The sequence below is a fragment of the Sebastes umbrosus genome, chromosome 22, assembly GCF_015220745.1.
Source record: "Sebastes umbrosus isolate fSebUmb1 chromosome 22, fSebUmb1.pri, whole genome shotgun sequence".
Classification (NCBI taxonomy): domain Eukaryota; kingdom Metazoa; phylum Chordata; class Actinopteri; order Perciformes; family Sebastidae; genus Sebastes; species Sebastes umbrosus.
In genome coordinates, this window is record NC_051290.1 from 18,018,285 (window position 1) to 18,043,182 (window position 24,898).

The 24,898-nt window shown below is 40.1% G+C and overlaps 1 protein-coding gene across 47 annotated transcripts in view; it reads left to right on the plus strand.

Moving 5' to 3' along the window:
• LOC119481487 (receptor-type tyrosine-protein phosphatase delta-like) overlaps window positions 1–24,898 on the plus strand; it is a 399,777-nt gene that overhangs the window by 175,066 nt on the left and 199,813 nt on the right. For all 47 annotated transcript variants that reach the window (XM_037758448.1, XM_037758464.1, XM_037758458.1 and 44 more), the window contains exons 7-8: window positions 1,554–1,597; window positions 24,067–24,114. The gene's annotated coding sequence lies outside the window, so the exon portion shown is untranslated. The remainder of the gene's footprint in view (window positions 1–1,553; window positions 1,598–24,066; window positions 24,115–24,898) is intronic.

Consider the following 24,898-nt stretch of genomic DNA (forward strand, 5'->3'; position numbering starts at 1 on the left):
GATTTCTTTAACGCATTGACGCAATTGGCGATTTTTAGTTTATAGTGGGCTCAGTTTTAAAGCAAGAGTGAAGATAGCATATGAAACTAGAAAATCTAAGGAATCCATTGGTACCAACCATGTCATACTAGCTTGTTGCAAGGGAGGCTAAATAATGTTCCAAACTTACGCTACATTTTGGAGAGGAAAAACTGGTATGGTCATTTTCAAAGGGGTCCCTTGACCTCTGACCTCAAGATATGTGAATGCAAATGAGTTCTATGGGTACCCACGAGTCTCCCCTTTACAGACATGCCCACCCTATGATAATCACATGCAGTTTTGGGCAAGTCATAGTCAAGTCAGCACACTGACACACTGACAACTGTTGTCGACTGTTGGGCTGCAGTTTGCCATGTTATGATTTGAGCATATTTTTTTATTTTAAATGCAGTACCTGTGAGAGTTTCTGGACAATATCGGTCATTCTTTTGTGTTGTTAATTGATTTCTAATAATACATATATACATACATTTACATAGAGCAAGTATATTTGTCCACTTCCATGTTGATAAGAGTATGAAATACTTGACAAATCTCCCTTTAAGGTACATTTTGAATGGATAAAAAATGTGTGATTAATTTGTGATTAATCTCGATAAACTATGGACAACCATGCGATTATTGGCGGTCAAATATTTGAATCGATTGACAGCCCTAATGAAGACCTTTTAATGCAACTAAATATCCATTTGCTTCCATTTCCGCTTTTACATAAAAAGCAGCCAACTACATTCACACAGAAAATTATGGAATTAGCACGACTGAGACATGTTGGGCAGAAAGACATTCATAATCATCATTGCTAATCATCTCATTTGACTTCCATAAAGCCATACAATAATGTTTTAAAATAGAAAGAGTCAAATTAAAGCTCACCAACTGTAGCTAAAAAAAAAAAAAAAAATGTTTATCCCCCAACTCATTTTTGTTGCAACCACCCAAAGCACATTTCACTCTGTTGGTTAAATAAGTAGCTAATCATTTACAAGAATATTAGACCACAGGCTTGTATGGGCACAGCAGCATCTGCTAATGCATTTAGCAAGAAAATAGCCTGAGAAAATCTTCCCAGCACATTAAATTGCGAGACTTTTCGCTTCCAGAATAACTCACAAGCCTAATTTGTTGTGCTACTTAAAGGAAAATGTAATTACACTTGTTTTCATTATAATTCACAAAGCCAATCGATAACTGTGGTTAAGTCATTCTCTGCTGCACACGCAATTTTCTGTTCCTTCAACTGAAATTTGGTTGCGATACAAGTACCCTGTATGTCTTTATATATTGTGTACGTCCAGTGATGGTGCTGAGTAATTAACTAATTAAATGAACAACATCACAATAAGAGTTTTTATGGCAAATACTGTACAGTAAACTTCATTGGTGCTTTATTTTTATGAAGCTGTTGGTAATAAATGTACAGAAATGGCCGGTTTTTACTCCACACATAGACAGGCTGATGAAGCTATTCATCCCTATCCTGTTCCCCTCTGTCTTTCTCATTTATGCAGTTCTCTTTCCTGAGACGTCAACCACAGGATGAGGCCTGCGGCAGGTAAGAGACTGAAAAGAATAGCTGATGAGCGTAGGACAAGAATGTTCTGACCTCTGTTTTGCATCATTTCCCATTTGCTTAAATCCCATGCGACACATCAAGGGCGCCCACATGCTGCGTTTTTTAATGTTTTCAAATTTATAAGCAAAGGGGCTCCAGATGATCATGTGTCCAAACATCCATCTTTGTTTAAATTTTATATTTTGAGTGTCGAGACAGGAAAGAGAATGTGTCAAGCGATATCAAATCAAGTGCTAAGCTGAATCTCGACTCCAGCTCAATCCCTCCCATCTCCTGACCTGCGATGGGGCGGGGTGGGGGAAACAGACTATATCTGGCAACCTAAACCTTTTTAAAGTGACTGAGAGAGTGAGGGAGACTGACTGGCACTGATGGGACCAGACTAGGACTGTGAGATGCTGTGCTGCACTGCGCCCGGGCCTCACAAGCCTGATTGATAGAGTGTGATGAGACTGTCACTGAGCAAGGAGAGCAGCAGAGAGATAGGCTAGATGGAGGGAGGGAAGGACCAGGGTGGAGAGATAGAGAGAGAAATAAATTTGAGAACACGTGAAGGATGAAGTAGGGGAATGAAGTGGCTGGATGGAATGCGTTTCGGACACTTGAAGGATGGGGAGGTGGAGGGGTAGGGGGGGGTCACTGCCGGAGAGGTGAGTCAGTCAGATACTGGAGGGCTGAAGGCTCCACTTATATGCAAGTTAAGTTTGGCGGAAATGGATTTAGTTGACATGATAGCATAAATCTCGTAAAAGGCAAGAAGTGTCATGTATTAAAAAATAAAAATTCTTAAGCAATCATGACAAATTACGTTTGTAGATGCAAATTACAAGAAAAAAGAAGTGGATACTTTCACTTAATTCTGGTACCAAGCCAAGCCGATACTTTTGGTTTTGTGATATCCGTGTCTGACATTTCCATTTCTGCTTCAATACAATGGAACTGAATGGACTTTTCATTTCAGTTATCCAGACTAACAAGGACACATGGATTTGGATTTTTTTCAAATGCCATTTTTCAATTCAGTGAGCACCAAAAAAACAAACTTCCATTCGCTGCCATTGTATAAGTGAATATACAAAGCATTACATGTATACAGTATGTAATCTGGAACCAATTTGCAACCAATGTATATATAATATAATATATATATAATATAACAATATTTGTCGTCATATTTTACAATGTCATCACCCAAAAAAAAATGGGGGAAAAAATAGATTATTTGTTATCGTGGTAATATAAATGCAATTTATGGTGCTGTTGGTTTGCTGCTAGACTTCCCTGTTAATACAGGTGTGGGCCTCCCTTTGTGTGAAGCAACCAGGAGAGTAAACAGTTTTTTGGCCTCAGTGAAAATGTTGTTTTTGAAAGGCTTAACGCCAACAAATATGGATTGAAGCAGAATATTAATTAATTGTATTAGATAAAAGCATGTTGTGAATTTTGGAAATTATTACATCTATCTTTTTTTCAAAAGATTTGGACTTTTGGACTTTAAAATGCTCTAGAGTCTCTCCTTTATAGACATGCCCACTTTATGATAATCACATGCAGTTTGGGGCAGTCAGCTGTTGGGTCTGAGTTTGCCATGTTAAGGCAACTATTGCGTTTCCTTCAGAGCAAAATTTGGCAAAACAAATCGGAAGCATATAAAGTTAATTACAAACAGACAAGTTTGGTATATGAAATATCTAACGTTGGAAATAAAGCGGAAATTGGCAACATCACATATTTTTTGAACATGTTGAACATTCAGTTTAGTCACCCGATGATTAATCTAAAAAATACATAGTCCATATTGAGATGGAAATGAGCCAAGTTATTCAGATACAACTCTTTTGATCTTCAGAACTACATATTTCCTATACTGCATGTTGTCCATGTGAATGTCATAAATAGTTTACTGGCTTGTTTATCAGTCTATCAGCACCTGCTTTGGACACAATATTAGATCTCGTGGACACATGGCATCTTGGCAGTGAATGCAATACAGGCTGAGCTAAAGCCCTGTTCAGGGAATTCCACAGTTAGTGATTTCAGACTCAATAAAGGCACCATGTTTTACTTTTATCCTTGCCTGAGGAAAGAAGGCTGACTCACCAGAACGCCAAAGTTATTATTAGTGCCTCACATGTGTGGAGAAAAGCTATGCGTATGTGAGTGTGTGAAAGACAGAGAGAAAGAGAGAGAGAAAGAGAAAGAGAGAGAGAGAGAGAGAGAGAGAGAGGCTGAGCTCCAGCAGCAGTGGTAAGTGGATGCAGGAGCAGCATGAGGAGCTCTTATCTGCCGCCTGCCAAGCCCTGACCAGGGCACCCTGACTCCCGCGCTCCCCACCCCCCCCTCCCCTCTGTCCCTCTCTTGCGGGGCTTCCCACTAGTCTGCTAAAGGCGAGGCGGCCAGGTGAAATGAGCAATTCCCATTCAGGGACAGGAGCGCCGCGCAGACTCGCCCTGTGAAATGGCTGCTCACTTTGGCAGATCAATGCACTCCCTTTCCCTCGCGCACTGCCACTGAGTGATAGCCGGGAAGAAAAAGAAGGGGGAAAATGAGTATGGGTAGAGAGAAGGGAGAGGCGGTTTTTGTACGCGTGTTTGTTTGTGTATATGTGTGAGTGTGTAGAGGGGGTAGGGTGTTAGCAGGGCATTTAATGATATTTGCCACGGCTGCTCTGAGTGAGCGCTGTTGAAGGAAAATGGGAAATGCTTTGCATATACTCAAAAGACATGCAATATTGCTGTTGCCTCTTTAGGAAGAAAAAGTGGCGTTCCCAGTCCCACCGGATATGAGAATATCCAGCCAGTGAACTGGAAATTCTGCAGATATGAATGATATTAGTGACTGTCATTAAAATGCTTAGATGTGCCAAAATGAATTCCATATCTCTACAGTGATGAAACCCATATGTCAAACATTTATAGCATAGGCACAGAATGGGCATATAGTTTCAAGGCCAAGACTGTGAGATGATATGATATTTGCATAATCTAGGCTAATTTAACCAGGTAATCATACAGACGCAATAACCTGTGGCTTTCTTTTTTTTCATACGGTGTATGTTCTTTGCATACTGTGTCTTTGTTCTCAATAACTGCATTTATGATGACACAGAATGTAATACATCAGGATTGTGAGAAGGCCTATTATGTTAAAGGTAAAACGACAGCATTTCGACAGGTTTTCTAGTTATGATACAAATATCTTCACTCTTACTTTAAAACTGATCCGACTACAATTCGCAAATCGCATTGCTGTATTAAAACAATTTGTGGCGTTAAAACAAATTTGCGTTAACGCGTTATCGTATTAACTTTGACAGCCCTATTATTTATACAATATATAAAAGCTATGATTGAGTCATTTGTACAGATGAATGACATGTTGTTTATGATCCTCAGTATTACTGGACATTCATATTATATTCTATGTTGCGGAGGACCTATAATTATGCTCAATTCACCTGTTTCTAATTTGAATGTAACAGAGGTGCAAGCTGAACCGCTGTCCAATTGTCTACTCTCATAATCACCACCATAGGAAATTCACACACTCTCTGACCACATCCTGTACTTGCAGGGACCCCGAATCATGTTTGGCTACGAATGATTCCAACAATGCACTTTGTTGATTGGTTATTGGTTACATCATTGGCTCATGAGTGCCATGTGATTCATGGTCAAATATATTATTTAAATCTCAAAACTCGCCCATAAATCTACCATTTGTATGATTAACGCTCGTGATATTTTGACATCAGATTTGTATATACGATAGTGTAAGCACAGTGTAGTGTAACCTCCACAAAGTGTCATTGTGATTATTGTATGTTTTTAATCTTAATACAGTGTATATTATGCTCGAGCCTTGCAATAGGGGGGCCTTGGTTTCAACATCTGTGCCGACCGTCAATACTATTGACAAAGTCTAATGAACTATGGTTAATAATCCTTACTAGAAGAATGAAAATTGAATTGCATTATCCAGATATTAAATGTCTCATCTTAATGGGAAAAAATATGTAATCAAGCTGAAAATCAATATGCAGATCAAGAGAATATGTGTTTCAATTAATGTATGGACATTCCAATATGAAAATCATTTACTACGGAATTCAAACACAGTCACAACAGTCTTTTGGGCCACTCTAAATGAAAATTATATTTGTACAAGACTTCACAGGTGTACAGTTCTACTAGATTTGTTAGAAATCTCTGTTGCTACTTAGTAATATTTCCTTTTTGTTGAAGATTCTCTCATAATACTCTCGTTTTCAATTCAGGCGACTGCAACAAGGTTCTGAACTGATCATTTCAAGAGCAAATGTTTGAACAACTTTACAACACTCATCACAACACTCGTTTTGCTCTTTGATTGGTTAAAATTGAACCATCTGTCCCTCTTGGTTTATAGGGGAACCACAAGGCAGTATACTGGGTCCTTCCCTTTTTCGTTTGCATATACGTGCATTTTCATTATGTATTTGCATTATGCTGATACATTATTGTTTTCAATTCTTAACTCTAAACTGTAAGAAGCTGAATCAGAAACTATGAGTCCACAACAAGACCAGGTCTTATCCTCAAATTGTGATAAGTCTTGATTCAGTCATATTTTCTACAAACTCTCAAATTCGGAAAAAAGTAAAAAAGAAATAATATAAACCAATCTCACTAAAACTTCCATAAAATCTCATTAAGTTGGGAACCATTTGGCCGTGTTTTGTAGGCCACAGTGTCCCTGTAAGCATAGCAAACAGCTGTGCACCTTAGCGGAGGGGCAGATTAAAATGTATAAGAAAATGAAATCACCTTACTCCCTCTTGTAAATAATGAAGGAGTGATAGTCTCTAAGCAATCCAGACCACTTCAGATTCATTAAAGTGTGCTTGCCAGATCTATGCTGACTTCAAATGACATACTGGACAAACTGAAGGAATGCAGTGCCTTAATGAATGAGCAATTCGGTTTGAATAAGGAAGTACAGGAGCATGTGACCTGAAGCTAAATTATATTCTGTGTACAATATAAGAATGAGTCGTTTTAGAGCCGTATCATAATTGCAGCTGGAGCCCTAATCATTTGGTAGAGCACATACTCAAAAGATATGAGATCATTTTTTACAGTTTTACTATTCAATTTTACAAGCTCATGAAACATTTCACAAGTAATTCAAATAGAAAGCTTACTGACATAGATAGGCGCAAAATGATTGACTCATCCTCCATTGCTTTTGACAGGAAATTTAGACTTTGCGATGCTAACCATTTTCATTCATCATTTTCTGCTACTGTTCAGATAGCACCCTTATTACAAAACTACATCTACAGGTCAAATTCTTAAATTCATAATCTATTTATTTAGCCATTCTCTCTGTTCTAAAAGGTAATCTATCATCTTCCTCATCCCATTTCCAAACGTCTGAAGTCTCTCAACATCAACGAAGCCCGGGTTGAAAATATAGTCAGACCTATGCAGACATGACAGCAATAAAGTGCACTTGATTACATGGTTGAAAGTAAGGACAAGGAGACAGAAGAGCACAGGATAAGAAAATAGAAAAGCGCAGAGCCTCTCAGCTTTGATCGCTCTCAACATCTTGAAGTTAGAAAGTCCTGTTTGCGTGCAGTCTTGGCAGAGGCAGGTGCGGGAGGGTTGCATCTTGGTCATCAGCTGTCAAGGCGGTAATGAACAGTGTTTACTAGTAATACCATGCGCTGCCACATTTCAGGGTGTGAAATGTCAAAGTGTCCATTTTCCCCGAGCTAGTCTGAAGCAACACTGTCAAGACTTCGGCTGTAAACAATAGGAAAAGAGAGGCAAGACGGCAACAAGGAGCTTTCTCCGTTTCACCCATTACAGTCAGAGTGAGATGGAAAGAGTGGTAGAACGTCAAGCCGAGAAAAATAGAGATGCTTGCAAAGGGTAGAAATAGTGGATTCCAAGTGGATTCCATTTGGCAGACACATAATGATAGCTGTTAAACAAAACTGAGGGAAGGAAAGCAGTAGAGGCTGAGAGAGAGAGAGAGAGAGAGAGAGAGAGAGAGAGAGGCACAAAGACACAGGAAGACAGACGGAGGATACGAGACAGACAGGCAGAGAGACACCTGCTGTTGCATCACCTGCTGTAATAATAGTGTTGACATTCAAATAGAAAGCTCTGACAATAGGAGCTGGCTGAGGCAGCACCCAGGATGCAAATAAAAAGAACACATCAGGAAATATTAGCTAGCGTCAGGACTTTTCATAGCACGCACTGAAAACCACTTGACCCTTTGGCATCCCACAAGTGCTTATGTATTATGTGTGTGTGCAGACAAGTAGAGTTAACACACTGATTTGCCACTTAAGTCTATTCATTTCATATTAACTGACTATGAATAGAGCTATGTTGTCAAAGGGAAATTTGCCACCATTTATGTGGCTGTCCAATCAGTGCTGATGGTAAATGTAGTTGATTGAAGCAATACATTCCTCAGTATGTGCTATATTGACCGAGAAAGCGGGGTTTGCAGCTGCACAAATCTGTTGATCTTTCCGCGTCCAGCGCCGTCATTTGACGTGACACTGACGTAGTTGGAGGCGAGGAAGAACTACAGGCTATTTCAGCTTGGGAAGCCACGGGGCGCGCTTGCTCTAGATGCCTCTCAAAAACAGAACTTCTTGTTCTATTCGCTTGTGTTGCAAACTAGCTACTTTTCCAACAGATAATATGGCATCCCAACATATGAGAACAGTGTTTTGGCTGACTCGGATACTGCAGAAATGCAGCGGACAGAGGCCAAGGCTGCGGCTGCATTAGTCGTGCAAGAGGATATAGCCGGCGGCGGACATCCACATACAAGTTGGGAAATTTTCCCTTTCATGCATCTTTGTTTATACTGTATAATAGCACAGTTTGAGTGTACTGAAGGCTTCCTACGTAATTAGTTAAACCTGAGCTGTAGTGTATAGCGTTTGTTTTCCTTGATTGGCATTCCAATTCCACTCACACCTCCACCCCTTCATTCTCCCTGTCACGCTATCTTGAATACCCAGGTTAAACATAATTCAAAAACAGAAAGGGTCATTAGTTGGCAAATTCATTCTTGACTCTCTCTTTCATGCACCCCACATGGCCCCAAAGGGCCTATCAATCAAAATCCGATTCAGCTGATATCACATTCACCATTGCACATATTTCATTCCCTTTTAACTGCTCAGCAGTCTTTTGTATCAATGTAGGCCTATGGTGATTGGAGTAGAAACTTTTCATGTTTGAACTCAGTGGGATTTGAAGGACTGCAGACATCAGCAGATCCTCGCTGATGCACAGGTCAATACCTATTATAGTAAAAGCAATAGTCAATATGGCGCTATCACATTACCAGCTCTAGATGTGGTTGCTTTCAAAAGCCATGGCCCTTTTCTACAGCAGTTTGATGATGAATCTGATGGTTTAACAACACTGTGATTGTTTGTCTTGTCAGATTCTTTCTGGTAAAATAAAAAAAGATGGGAACAACGAGAGAAGAGCTTCACTTCTCCATTATACACAGAACAAACTCTATTATGGCTGGCTGCACCAAAGTCTGGATTGATTGGGTGTCTGCCATCAATGCTTTTTGGAAAGGCCTGTGCAGCTTGGAGCCTAGCCTTGCCAAATCCCTACCACTGTTTTAAATCACTCCCGAAAACACACCTTAATTGACTTGCCTTTATGTAATCATCTTTATCCAATTGGTCATGACTTCTTTCGTAATGCAGTACTCTCAATCCACTGGCATGATCATCAACAGCCAACATTTGGGATAGTCAGACCACAGTGAATGTACTGTGCCTCTCTATACCTCTATCAACCTGCAGTTTATCCCACTTTGAGAAATCATTTTCACTTAATAAATTACCAATCTTCGTTATTGAGTGGTACAAAAGCTGAATTAATCTGAAAATTAAAATTTTAACTGTGAAATGTTAGCTGTCATGTTTCACACAGCACTGAATCATCCCACATTCATATTAAATCCAATGACATTTTCACTGTGATCAATTTGCATGGACTGTTTTGATACAAGTATGGATGGCAATAGACGTAATGTATGATTCATATTTTTTTTCTATACAAATTGGTTACATATCTCCTCTACGAAGGTAACACATTTTTGCCAGAACTTTGCACCTTAAAAAAGCAGTCAGCAATTACAATTATTAGCTTTACAATGAGCATGGGGTTTTTTGGGTTAAAGACAAATGTTCTGCCATTACCGCTTAAAATGTTTTGTCAAACTTACTTGCTGCTATCTCTACGGAAGCCCTGAGCGGCAAGTGAAAAAACAAATCTGGTGATCCATTTTCTAAGTCTGATCTAACTTATTTCTCTCCTGTTTTTATGACTTAAAGGTGCTAAATTCAAAATTCAGGGCATTAATATTGCAGCAAATAAATATTTGCTAAGTAAAGATATAGTGGGGTAATGTCTACCTGAGCAGAGAATGAAGTCACTCTCCCTCTGTGTGTGTTGTAATCCAAGCTTCTCTGTGCTTGGTTTACATAGCAGGGCCGACCGTGCATGCATTTTAGTGCACGTGAGTCGACACTGCTCTCATACAGTGAACCGTGTGGAGGCAATAGATATGCTCTGAATTCTGTATTGAACACCTGTAAGAACAGGTAACAAAAAATGTTTTTGCCAGGATTATCGTTCTAAGAATTTCTAAATTCTAAACATGTCATCAGTGTTTAAGCTTGAGTTCACATTTAGTGTACAACCAACAATTACTATTGGCTTTCAATCAATACATTTCACAATCTTTAGTTTTACTTGCCTAACTGTAACCAAATACAGTATATTGTGGGAATAATTCATTTAAAAAAATGTTGAGTATAAGGCAAAGAACATTGTCATTGAATTCTGGGTTTAGCAGATGTGTCCAATACCAGAGTTCTGTCTGGCGATACAGTTAGTACATTAACATCGTTGTAAAAAAGGAGCAGCAATGATTGCCATTGTGCTTGTCATTCGTTAAATCTTAGTCGTACATGGAGGGGAATTATTAAAAAAGAACACGACTGCAGAATTGAATATCTGAATATATTCAAAAAAGGAAAAAGCAAGAAAGGAAATGCTCTGATTTATACAGGGGAGCAGAGGAGTGCAGACAAGCTTGAGCGACTTTAAAGTTTTCTATGGGAAATGAGATTTGGAATATGACAGAGCTCCTAATATCCTTACACACAGCTTCCCAGCATGTATGCTAATGCCCTGTCTTGACCACTAATACACAGCAGGAAAAGTGGGCTAAATAAAACGAAAGGAGGAGGCTGTGAAATATAATTCGGAATGCCTATAACGACTACAGTATCAGCCGTCTTGGATCTGTACTTCTTCATTCGGATGTTCTCATTTGTATCCACACCTGTGTCATTCACAGCCTTACGTCTTAACCTAATTTCATGGTCTACGGGTCTGGATGGATGGCTCTGCTGTGTGCTGTACACTGAATGGAGGAGAGAGAGTACCGGGAGTGTGTGTGCATCTGTGTGTGTGTGCACTCGCACAATAACACAATTGTGGAAGAGCGAATGAGAGAGCGAGAGGGGGGAGGGAGGGATGCTGTGATACAATAGCATAGAGAATTGTAGTCACTGCCAGATATTAACCTTTTAACCTTGTACTTTTCTGTTAACAAAAATACATTAAGCTCCTCTGGATAGCTGACAGTGAATTGGGGTTTTACAGACTTTCACTGCGCGTGACTGAATGATCAGAGGTGAACCCAGTTTTGGGTAATGCGCTTCAATTACAGTAAAAGTCAACTAAAAACACACACGTTAAAGCGAGATGACATATTGCAGGATTTGGTAAAAGCAAATGTTATTGCCATTCATGATCTGAATGTTACATGAACCATGCTCGACTGGAAAAGCTAGAGCAGGAATAACAAATAACATGGTCGACATTGTATATAATGCACCCGATAACCTTAAAATCACAGACTTGATTAGATAACTGACATATCTCGACTAACTGAGTAATTCCTATTAATACTACCATAAATTGTTCCGAGAGCTCTGTACAGCATAATGCCCTAAAACCTTTTTTTGTCAATGTAATTGCTCAGTATATTCTTAAGCAAAGTGTCAGCACTGCCCTTTTAGTTTGCCAGAGCTGGTGTAATGGCTTATTTAGCCAAACCAGGCATGACACCAATTATACTGGAGGGAAATCGATTCCAACAAAGCACTCTGCTTGGACAAACAATAAAATGATCAAAGTGACTGCATGTTTTGCTTGCGACGAGCAGCAAAATGAATGTGTACTTTAAATTTAGTTTTTTCAAAATCTGCAATTCTTGAAGCTATTAAGAATATTATGCTAGCGTGACGTAAATACACAAATACAAAGACGGACAGAAAAATAAGCAGCAGAAAAGCAACAAAGGAGAAAAGATGAAACTGCAACGGCGTCAACAATTTTCGTTGCGACAACACAAGAACGATTAAGGCCTTTCGCATTCCTTCATTGCACATTTCCTTTTCCATTGATGTCCACGGTTCTTAAGACAGACACAATTCAAGATAATTGCTTTTCCACACATTAATTGATAAAGTGGGTGACATTTTATTCCAAGAAACTGTTGCTCAAAATGCAGATTCGATGCCCAGTGTCCAAGCTCTGTGTTATGGTAATCAAGTGTTTATTCTTCAGTTGAAATGCTCTTGCAAGAAAACTGAAATGTCATGATAGAATAAAAGACTGTGTACCCTCATCTTACCAACAACTTTTAATTTTACCCCTTTAAATAAAGTCTTTTTAAGAGTCTCTATGCACTTCCATGAATTACACTTAAGGAGGACCTCTCGTGCTTTTTTCCTTTCCTTAAATGTGTTGCCAGTGCGTAGAATTAGAGCAAGTATGATTAAAAAAAGTTATTTTTATTAAATGCTCACTATATCCTGACAGTAGTGCGTGAGACAGGTAATTTGAAAAAAAAATCATGTGCAGCTGTGTCCTCCGGTGATCCTAATGGCATCTGCAAGATTTTACAGACCGGAGGAAAACAACCAATCAGAGCCGAGCTGGACTATTATCATCTCTGAGCAGCTGTCAATCACTCGCAAACTCCGATCAAACGATGAATCGAGATTCTGTTGCTGTAATGCCTATTTCTCGCCTCAGATGTTTTCAGAAACATCTTGTAGTGTACTGTTTAGCTGTAAAATGAGAAAGTATGTGACCGGCCAGCCATGTTGAGATCAGTTGAGGAAATACCAAGCACCGCCCACCAGTCGGAGCACAGCCAATAGGAACGTTCTCTCTGAAATGACCTGTGATCGGCCAAAGTCTCCCCTCACGGGCAATATTTTTTAAAGCCTGAAAACAGAGCCATGAGGAAGTTCAGAAGTCTAGTTATCTCAGAACACTTGAATTACAATATGCTGAAAGAATATTATGGAATTTTTGCCCAATGATGCCAAAAATATTCTGCCTACTGAACTATAAAGCATGTAAACATGTTCTAGTAGAAACCCAAATTACAAGTATGCACCTGAAAATTAGCATAATAGGTCCTCAATATGAGCCTTCACAGGTAGGTGATTATTTGTATGCCGCGCGATGTCCCTAGACAGTCATTTTGTTCTTTTTTAATTCATGTACCCATTCTGTACATTATGTACACAGAGAGAATGCACTTTATCTTAATTAAAAGGTAACCTTTGTCTGGCAGTAAAAGACCACCACTGCTGTATTTTATTATCTCTTACCTTGCCTCTGAGGCATTTTCTATGTTGTCATTATACATGTGAATTTTGAAGTTCAGAAGGGGGGGTGGGGGGGGAAGCAGTGAGGCACACAGTTTGCACTAAGCTTATTTTAATTACTATAGTGCTCTGATGGCACGGTCCTAGTTGAAATGTACAGTACTGTGAAAGATATTAAAATCATAATGAATATGCTAATTATCCTTTCTCCTATTCAGAATCATACAATGGTTTTATATTCTTAGGATAATAGCACCATTTCATGTAAGCTATAATAAGTGCATGTAATCACTGATATTATAATAATGTGTGTCATAATACAGCAATCCATTGTGCTGAACTAGATCTGCAGTATTATTGTAATCGGTATACCGAAACTTTAACACATAACCGACCATATATGAAGTGTTAGTGACTGTTTTTGTCATTTTTAGGCTGTCTGTTGCCCTGTGCCACTCGTTGTCAATCTTCATTCCTGTTTCCAGACGCTAGTCTGTCCGAGATAGATCCCTCATATGTCAGAACCGCACAGACCATTTCCTGGAGTCCGCTCTGACTGTCAGGCTCTGCGGACCATGAAAGCCGTATATGTGATGCCCGAAATTACCTCATCGTAGAATGCCACAGACACCCACATCGGCGTGGTAAAAACTATCCCTTCAAGAGACACTAAGGGAGCTCACTGACACTTTTTAGGCAGTTCTTTGCCAACAAATATAGTGGGATCTATTTCACATCCTAAGCCAGAAACATAAAATAAATCCACTTTACAGTATGTGGGTAGAAATTGAGTTGAGCATGAATTATCAGGTTAATGGTGTCCAGGACATTCGGTAGGTTAAATTATAGATTTTGCAATGACTGATGGTGTGTTTTGGGCATTTTAATAAGGCACTGTGGTCCCCACAAAATAGGGAATCGAAAACACAGTAAATCTGTGTTGAATTTTTTGGAATGTGGTCTATAATGTCCGCACTCATGTCTTATAATCTGTCTTAACAAGAGGTGTCTGAGGCACTGAAGAGTGGGGAAGAAACCCAACTCTCTCTGGTACAATTATGGAAGTGCACTGCAGTCACTTAGCCTGCTAATACACGGTGTGATATTAATTACTGTTTGTAAACAATGCACTTTGCAGAGATTATTGCATGCACTCGGCGTCCTCCATTTGTGTTTGGTAATTCTCACAAGTGATTAAGTGGTGAAGCTAGGACAGCTGTTCAAGATGAGTTCATTGGCATGTTTAATTAATTGCACTTGAGATAATTATTCAATCATTACTTTGATTAATTTTCTGCATCCCAGATAATGCATCAACCGTCTGCTTGATGTCAATAGTTTTGAAAGCGTGAGTAGAACAAGGCTAACCGTTTTTGGGAGCTTGATTCACAACTAAATTCTGCTTTGTGGAGAAAATAATGTCAGCTGGCCATGATAAGAATTCATTATTACGGCTGCATGGTTGATTTGAACAAAGCTCACTTAACATGCACACCACAAAAGGTTGTTCTAACACCCAACACCTGTAAAGGCTGCATCTTTTCCTTGCTTTTCCAGCACATCAACAACACCCCGTCACTGCTCACTTCAACGTTTTGAGTCGATTCAGCCGCATTATGTTCGAAACATGCTTATTCTTCACCCCTTCAGATATGCAGGGTAGTGGCAACATCCGACTGAAGGAAAGCCAGGCAAATCGTTTGTGAGAGATCTTGTCAAACAGATTAATTCCCACCCTGGGCCTCGGGGTTCTGGGCCGTTTTTCTGTCATGCTGCTTTGCCAGGCTCCCTCTTGATAATACCCCAAAGATAAAATTAATTGTGCAGGGAGATGTGGGATGGGGAGTATCTAAAAGGACCTTGAGCAACACATGAAGCTCTCTTTTTCTCTCCGCTCCTCTGCATGTGAAAACACAGAAACAATCAAGCCGTCAGAAGCATGACACATTGCACCAACGATCACTAACTTTGTTAGGAAGTTGCTGGAAGTGGGAAGTCCTGAGAGGGATGTGAAGGGACAGAATCAACCCTCATGAAACATCCCTGTCCAAGAATGTCCATGATCAAATTACCATCAAAGTGGAATCCTTCGCTTCATCAGCGGTTTACGAAGAGGGTCGGCATACCAATATTTGTCTACAACTGTCTAGTTGTGCATCTGCAAGTTCACGAATATGTTCTTCTCTGACACGGACAATCAGAGTTCAAATGAATTAAAGATGTGACAGCTGTATCAAATTCTGCACTGAAATCAGTCCACTGAGGAATCTCAACACAACAAGAATAAGAATCTACAGCCATGCTAGCGGCTCTGTGAGACTGTACTTAGACATAATGGTGCTTTGACCTAAATACTAGTGTCAGCATATGAGCATGCTCACAATGATGAATATGGGAACGCAATTAGTTTTGCAGGTATTTTCGTCATAAATGAAAGTATTTGACATTTTGACCTGATGGTGGCGCTACATGAAAAGTCAGGTGATCACCAAAGTCTTTGTAATTCATCTTGTTGGTGACATGAATTCATGACAATAAACTCAGCAGTTGTTGAGGCATTTTAACAAATGGCAACATCATGGTGGCGCTAGAGGAAAATTCAGGAGATCACCGAAGTCATATTAGCCAGCAGGTGGCGACCCCTCTGGTTGCAAAAAGAAGTCCAATTGTTCATGAGAAAATCACCCTACTTCTCACTTGATTTATTACCTCAGTAAACATTGTAAATATGAGTTTATGGTCTCAATCGCTAGTTTCAATTCCTCTTCAATACAACGTGAAGTTAATTTCGTAAATTATGGTCCCATTTAGAGTCAAATAGACCATAAAGCAGGGTATGCTTTAGGGCGTGGCTACCTTGTGATTGACAGTTTGCTACAACGGCATTGTCTGGTCTGGGTGTTGTCCGTGTTTTCGTCTTTCGCAGTGTTTTCAGTTCTTGAAAGTTAATTGTAAAATTTTGGTTGCCTAAAAATGCTTTATTCAGCATTCACTTGTACTTAACTCTACCCTCTTGGTTCACTTCTAGTTGAAAAAAAAACAAGATGGTGAGGGCCAAACACCAAGATGGCGACGGACAAAATGCCGAACTTGAGGCTTCAAAACGGCAGTCAACAAACCAATGGATGACATCACGGTGGCTACGTCCACTTCATATACAGTCTATGATCTGTACCAAATTTTATAGCAATCCATATGATAGTTGTTGAGACATTTCACCACTTGGTGGTGCTCGAAGAAAAGTTAGGGGATAACCAAAGTCATTAGGATTCATCCTGCCAGGGCAATGAATGGATGTGCAGGATTGCATAGCAATCACTCAATAGTTGTTGAGATACTTCATCCACACCTTTAGTGTGGCTAAAAACCATTCCGCCCGGAAATACTGCCCATTTAGCTTCACTATACAGTAAAGCCGTCAAAGTCACACTTTAAGTAAAGCAGACCTTTCCCACAACCTCCTGTCACCGCAAACAGCTCAGAACATTAGCTAACGAGTGCTAATCCCTGCTGTGACTGTGTGCAAGCACACAATGTCTCAGTCTTTCATCAGCAGTGGCCTTCAAAAGCCACCTAAAGACCAATTTAACCAAGACATATTCCATAGAGAGCAAAGCAGAAGAACAGGTAGATTGTGGCAGCTGTAGGTTTTTTTTTTCAATAGCCCCTTGGCACTTGAGTTGCCCCTGTCACCTCCACTGGCAGATGGTGCAAATGAGCCTTTATGTGCTGCTGCTAGATACTGTGGACAGGCAGCCAATGTGCAGTCACAAGAGATCCATGTTTGCATGGGTGGAAGGACTGAAACAAAAGTGTTGCTTTTAGTACTGTCATGGTCAAAACACATCAGCGACTGCTTCAGAGGTAGATAACGTTTATATTACTACTAGAGCTTAAACCGCGGGTTTGTCGGCTGTCTTTTTTGCTGTGACAAATTCAGACTACAGTGACTTGGCTGTTGTAATTTTTTTTTTTTGTTAGCACAGAAAACGCTGCTGTCAAGACTCAGTGCTGTATGAATAAGCGATGAGACCATTGAATTGTTTGTGGGTACAGAATGCACATTCGGTTCTTTGTGCGAGGATTCTCAGCGTAGTCGAAGTGTAGTCCAAGAATGTTCCGTGCTTACAGCAAAACAGCCTCTGCAAAGAATATTATGTTTGGCAGATTCCCTGGATGTGCATTTGGATCCTATTTTAGTGAGCATTTCAATACACATACGCGATAAACACTAGCAGTCCCTGGGCAGGCCGAATCCAACAGTTTTGAGCTCAAGTAGTCGCCGCTGTCACAGTGTGACATCATCAACTGGGCTGGCCGTGTCCCAGTGGTGTCCTCCTTTGGAGCCAGAGATATCCTTCAACAGAGCTCATCCTGTGACGCTACTGTGTCACTCAGGGGCCCAGACAGGCAGTGAGCAAGGATGACAGCCTGGGAATGAGAGCTCAAGAGCAGGTAGAAACTATTGACAGGGCCCTGGGGAGCAATTATGAAGTGGAACCCAAGGGCTTGCTAAAGGGAACCTTGTTTAAGTCTACTGAAAACACAGCTCCGACCCCTGTTAAGGAATAACAGTTCTTCCTAGTTAGCTAGTCACAAAAGTAAATTTGAAGCTCAACTGGTGACAGATTAATCATATAAAAACCACGGGGGTTGTCAAATTTAAGAGTTTAGCTTAAAAGTAAATTAAAGTATTTGGCTTTTCTGTCAGTAAAACCACGTCAGTCGTCATCTGTGAATCTGCGCAACAGTAAATGCAGTGATGTGATTAACAAACTGACCTTTTGCAAGCTTTTTTCACTCCTCAGCATTTGTATTTTTAAGCCTCTAAAAATCCAACAGGAATAAATTCAATAGCTTCCGTTGACACTCAGCACATCACTCTCCATAAAATACCTGCAGAAGATCAAGGCAGACAGATAATGGCTTGGAAGGGGACTCGGCTTGCTGCCCTGTGACAGACATTTCCAATTAAAAAGGGTAAATAACTTGAGATTCATCTATTTCACCCTGTCCTGAAATTTATCAGTCCATCGTGCTTTAAATCCGTTCACCCCTGAAATGGTAATATCGCAGATTTGGATTTTCTAGGCAAAGAAAAATGTCATATAGTTCCAATATCCTTCCTCACACCCCTATTTAAATCTCCCTGCCCTGTCTGTATCAGAGCTTTCATGAGGCAACCCAAGTGTGGGAGGAAGCAAGTGATAATAGTACACCAACATGATATGAACAGTAGCTTGTAGTTGCAGAACTGGATTTGACTTTGTGCTTAAAGGGTAACTTTTTCAACTCGGACCCTGTTTCGTGTCAAACTGTCTAATAGGGACAACAATTTCTGAAATTGGTCCAGTATTGAGGGAGAACGCTGTAGACGGCAGCTGCTTCCGGGCTACAATATGGTGCTATTGGGGCAAGCTTGCACCGTCATTTACGTCCACTAAAAGTGCTTGTTTTTTGCCATGGCAGGCTCTGATTGTTATTATAAGTGTCTGACATTATGGAAAGAGTCTCGCTCAAGGAGAAGTCTCGTTATGAAATCTGGCAAGTGACGTGTTGCCGGTGGAATAGTGGAATACATCCATGGTGTAAACATGAGAGCCAAGCGTAGCTTAGTGTTATAGAAAATATGTTCAATGTCACGGCTGAATAGTTACATGATTTCAACAATGTGGATGAGGTCTTTGAATGCAATGGCCACTTGTATTTATTTGAGTCTACAGATATTCAAATTTCATAGCAAAATTAAGCAACACTCAGTAACAAACAGACCGGATCAAGCGAAAGGTAAAGTTTAATTTCTCTTCAGGGTCATTTCCATAATGTTGCCAGACACTTATAATAACAATCTGAGCTTGTCAGTGGCAAAAACAAGCACTTTTGTGATTGTAACATTACATTGATGCTGCTCACTTGTCCTTGCAGCTCATTTCTCTGCTGCCAGTTATGTGTTATCCTTCAATACTGGACCAACTTCAGAAATTGTTTTCCCTATTAGCCACTTAAAAATAGGGCCCATGTCTAAAAATACTTAAGTTACCCTTTAAACAGTATACCAAGGCCATTTTGTGTTTATCCACAGGCAGGATTGGATCTAACACCTTAACCTTTTACCACCCATGCGGGGTGTTAGCTATGTATAACTTCAATGAACTGCTACTATGAGCGAAAGGTTGAGCTACTACAGTAAATGTTATGAACGAGCAGAGCCTTTTCCATCAAATCTAAATATATAATGGTTTTCTATAAATGGTTAATTTATCTGACTGAAATAGTAAAAATATCAACGTTACAGCAAAACAAACAATAGCAGTTTCTGTATACAAACCAAACACCCCAAGACTTTTACATGCCCAACTCAGCCAAAATTGCCTGGACCAACCATGACCTAAATGTGGCACAGCTGGCTGCACAGACTAATGCCGCAGGTGTGATGAATGGGCCGCCTTTGGCCCAAAGCTTGCCCAAGTGCTAATAACTGGAGCTGATTCCGTGCCCAAATCGCCCCATGTCTGCATGCTGAAAACCGAGCCAAATGTGGACCCCTGGTGTCAGAATACAACCGAGCGATATTCAGCTGCAATCAGCCCGACTCGGCTGGCTACCTGGGCTACTGTAGATTAATTCTTACATTGCCTTTTTCGATTAACTTCAGCCAACATTAACAGAATGCCGCATCATGATAGTGCGGACCATCCATGGGAAAAAAAAGTCTCCATTTTTTGTAAATAAAGTGACACGACTCATTAATGTGATGAATGACCATGCAATTCCCCAGGACCTCTGCATCAAGCCTCCCAACCCAACCCCCTTCAGGCGTCCCTCTTGTGGGCCATTCCGGGTGAAAGCCGAACATTTAAACGTGTGCCTCGAAGTGCTGAGGCAAGCAAGTCCGCCGGCCAAATGGTCGCTCTTTTCAGCTGTTGAAGCTCCCAAGGACCCATTTCACTGTTAACATCAAATCATTAAATTCACCCCATGCTCAGTCACTTAGAGTTATAGGGAGATAGATAGCAAGACAAAGAGAGAGGGTAAAGTTAAAGAAGAAAAAAAATAAAGGTCATTGTCAGCTGTAAAGGCTAAATAGGCCACGTTATTATTAGGTTGGATCAAAACTGGTCTTGATTCTGTCTTGCTGAATACATATTACTGGAATTTTAGTTCATAAAGGAGCGGATCAATAACAAATGTTTCACTGTCAGAGTGCAGAAATTATTCTGCTGTATTAAAAAATGTATTTGTGTTTCCAGTCGTGTCTGAAAATCTCTGATAGGACCACACCTTGAACTTCTATGAATACACATTCAGAAGTAGGCCTAGAAATGCAACCTTTCTGGCACACATTTTTGAATGGTTCCAACAAGTTTGCTTATTCTATACGACCTTTCGTGACTTAGCAAAGTAGAAATGGTGAAATGTGTGTGTATGAAATTAATTGCATAAAGGCAAACTACCCACAGCAGATGGCGTGGTCCTTTAGATGTTCTGGCTAAATGAAACCTTGATGTACATAAGTGTGTTCAGAGTTCAGCCATTGTATTAGTTCATGTCACCTCAGGGTACGGAAGAACTAACTATCCACAATTATCTTTTGCAAGAACATGTTTTATGATCTACTCTGATGTATGTAATCTAAGATGCTCAATAGAGTGGTGTACAGCAAGGCACAGACAGATCATGTGTTTAGAGTTACGCAAAGGAAATATGCACTTCCACTGTTTTCATGCACGCTGTTGGCTATATTTTCTATTGTGCTAAAATTTCACAGGTCCACACAGATCACGTGATACAAAACATCCAAATATGGCAGCCCCATTGTATCGCTGCCTGTACTGCGTAACAAACGGCCTATGTATGTGCTGATTACTTGCAATTATGCAATTATGTCTATTACTAAGGAACTCAGTAATAAACAGAGACTGCTCAGACAGTAGAATCTATTACCAGTCCACTTTCAAGACACTTACAGAGGTGTTCTACCCTCAACACCATTGGGTGACTGGTTTCTATGGGAACCAAAGTGCAACACAAGCCGGTAAAATGAGGATACATATGCCGCTGTGCTCACAGGAGAAGCAGTATGAAATGAATGGGAATCTATTAAAGCTAATGAAGGTGTACAAAGAGAGGAGAGGCAGACACCGAACAAAAGAAGAGCAGACTTTGTTTAAAAGAAAGATAGTTGGGAAAATAGCACTGCACGGCACGGTGCACTCCAGGGGCGTTTGACTTTCCCACTTTCATTACTTTGAGCTCTGTAATCTTGATGTTCAAGGCAAGTAGAGAGATAGCAGGTGAAGGCCATCATGTTTGAACTAGTCCCAGTTGGGTACAGTATGAACTCACAGCTGCACTGTGAGCTCGGAATCGCTCAGATACAGTACTCTGCGCTTCTAGAGAGATGAAAGAAATGACTTTATATCAGCTTGCCTCCTTTGTATTCAGACCTTGCATCCACTTGAAATCAATTTCTCAGTCAATCACCTAAATACACAATGAGCAATTTCTTCTTTTACGGGATTGTTTGCAGAATCTGTGTATGTGCCTTTTGTATTGGGGTGGTCATTTTAGATGACTGATTGGATGAGCTATCAGCTCTTGAACAGTGTAGCCTACAAACACTGTGATTGACGAAAAGATTATGTGAAAAGCACCTGCACTTATTAATACGCAGCATGTGGTCCAGTACGTGCTGCTTATGAATTAGTAACTCCAGTGAAACATGTACCACAAGTCATGTAGTCATCTGTCTGTAAAGACTTCTCTTTTATTTCTTTACCGACAAAAATACTTTTTTTTTTTTCATGCAACCTTTAGTATTCATCTAAGTTTGGAGAAGAAAAAAGTTGAAGCACCAGTCAGATACCTCCCTCGAAGGGCCGGCTGTTTTTGGCAAGCATCCCCCTCACCCGCGTACATGGCATGAATAGAACAGAAAGCAAATGTGTCCCTCCTTATGGTGGGTCAGACTACAAAGCAGTCCAGATTTTTCAGGGAGTTTATTACAGGGCTAAATCAAAAACTGAATTTCAACACGGTGCCATATGAAGCTTTTGCCTCAAGGGCTTGATTTCCTCCTTCTCTGGTGTTTTAACAATGAGGCTGTACTTGACAGTCCAACTGAGGTAGTAATGTTTAAGTGGCCCTCAGCCTGTTTTGTGTATCAAAGTTAAAAGCGCCACAGAGGATCGCTTTGCAGTTCGTGGGAGTGTAGCTGATAAAATCCTACCAGGCCAATTCCATCAGAGCCATAAAAAAATCAAGCACGAAAACAAACTAAAACACATCTCAAATGTGCCTGAAATGTTCACTGAAATACTTTGAAACCATTGACAGGACTGCATCGCCATGTGCACTCATGCATGGGATACTAACAGAATGGGGACCCAATCTTAAAAAAACATTGCTCTTTAGTGCTACTAGTGGTCAATATGGGGACAGATGACCAATCTACATAGTTTAAATTTAGGAAGGATTCAATGTTTTCCTCCATATCTGACTCCACTTTTGTCATAATGGGTGACTTTTGCTTAGGAAAACATTAAATTAGGGCTGTCAATCGATTAAAATATTTAATTGTGATTAATCGCATGATTGTCCATACTTAATCGAGATTAAACGCTAGTTAATCGCACATTTTTTATCTGTGCAAAATGTACCTTAAAGGGAGATTTGTTAAGTATTTAATACTCTTATCAACAGGGAGTGGACAAATAGGCTTGCTTAATGTAAATGTATGTCTATTATCGGAAACCAATTAACAACACAGTGACAAATATTGTCCAGAGACCCTCATATGTACTGCATTTAGCATAAATACATTTGCTCAAATCATAACATTGCAAACTCAAGTCCTCAGGCAACAACAGCTGTCAGTGTGCTGACTTGACTATGACTTGCTCAAAACTGCATGTGATTATCATAAGGTTGGCATGTCTGTAAAGGGGAGACTCGTGAGTACCCATAGAACCCATTTTCATTCACATATGTTGAAGTCAAAGGACCCCTTTGAAAATGGCCCTTCCAGTTTTTCCTCGTCAAAATTGAGCGCAAGTTTGGAGCATTATTTACCAATGGATTCCTTAGGTTTTTGTAGTTTCATATGATACCAGTATCTTCACTCTAGCTTTAAAACTGAGCCTGCTATTACCTAAAAATCGCTAGTTGTGTTAAAGAAATTAGTGGCGTTAAAACAAATTTGTGTTAATACGCTATTATCGTGACTAACTTTGACAGCCCTACTGTACATTAAATGTAAAATATGTATTAGCACATGTTGGAAAAAGGATGTTCTTGGAATCGCTGTCCATTGTCCCACCAAAAAATAGTCAACACGATTTTTAGTCAGAATCATTAAGTATGCTGGAATATTACAGGCAAATATGACCATGATGGACAAAATAATTCTGTAACTTTTGATAGTCGTAGTATTACTTCAGTTTGACTTCTAATCCTACAGTATGGAATCAGACACCAGCACCTGTACAAACTGCTGCCCCAGACGGGATGATCCTCTTAGTGCCTTAGCAATCTGGGACACTATTCCCACTACTTACTTTTGCCAATTTGCTCCTGGGAGCCCCTGAGTCCTTGTCTTCATTAAGGGAGTTCCTCATTGATCAATCACTGTCAGAGAAGCTGCTCTGTAATTGCACTGTGGCCTAATCATGACTGACGTTTCAACCTCCCCCCACCCCCTACTCTGTCACAGGTCTCAGGAGAGAGAATGTTCCATGACTTTCACACCTTCGACCTCAAGGTAGGCCTCTCTAAATATTGTACTCTTTCCTCTGTGGGTTATTGATCTAGAGATTTAAGGTTTTATAATGTATATTGTAACTCTAATTTGAATGTTGGTGAAGGTGATGAGAACAGGTAAGTTAAGATGGTTGATGGGAGATGGATATTTTGAATATATTGAATTCCCCGATGGCATCACAGACAGTTGTGGCCGAAGGCATTATGTTTTGGGGTTTTTCCGTCCGTCCATCCCATTCTCGTGAACGGGATATCTCAGGAACGCCTTGAGGGAATTTCTTCAAATTTGGCACAGAAGTGCACTTGCACTCAAGGATAAACTGGTTATATTTTGGTGGTCAACGGTCAAGGTCACTGTGACCTCACAAAACACATTACAATTTCCCAAAAAGGTCTAATAGGATAAAATAATGAAGTGATGACATTTTAGGCAGACATGGATGTAAACTGCAACTTCACTCTTTGGTGGAAGCATAAAACCTTGAGGTGGTAATTCTAGTTTTTCTTTGATATACAGCAAACTGTTTTTAGAAATTGTGAAAATCAACTGTTGCTTATCACATGCAACCAAATATGCAATATCACTAATTGGCCATTATAGAACTACGAATAACTATATATCCAGCGCAGGTGCGTCCATATAGGCGAACTAGGCTATTTCCTACAGTAGCGCGGCACTTTGTGGGCCAACTCTTCATGAGCAAAATCACAGCGTACCCAATAGCAGTAACTGCAGTTCTGTAAGCACAATTAATTGCTGAGGGATGTGTCAATCACGCTGAACC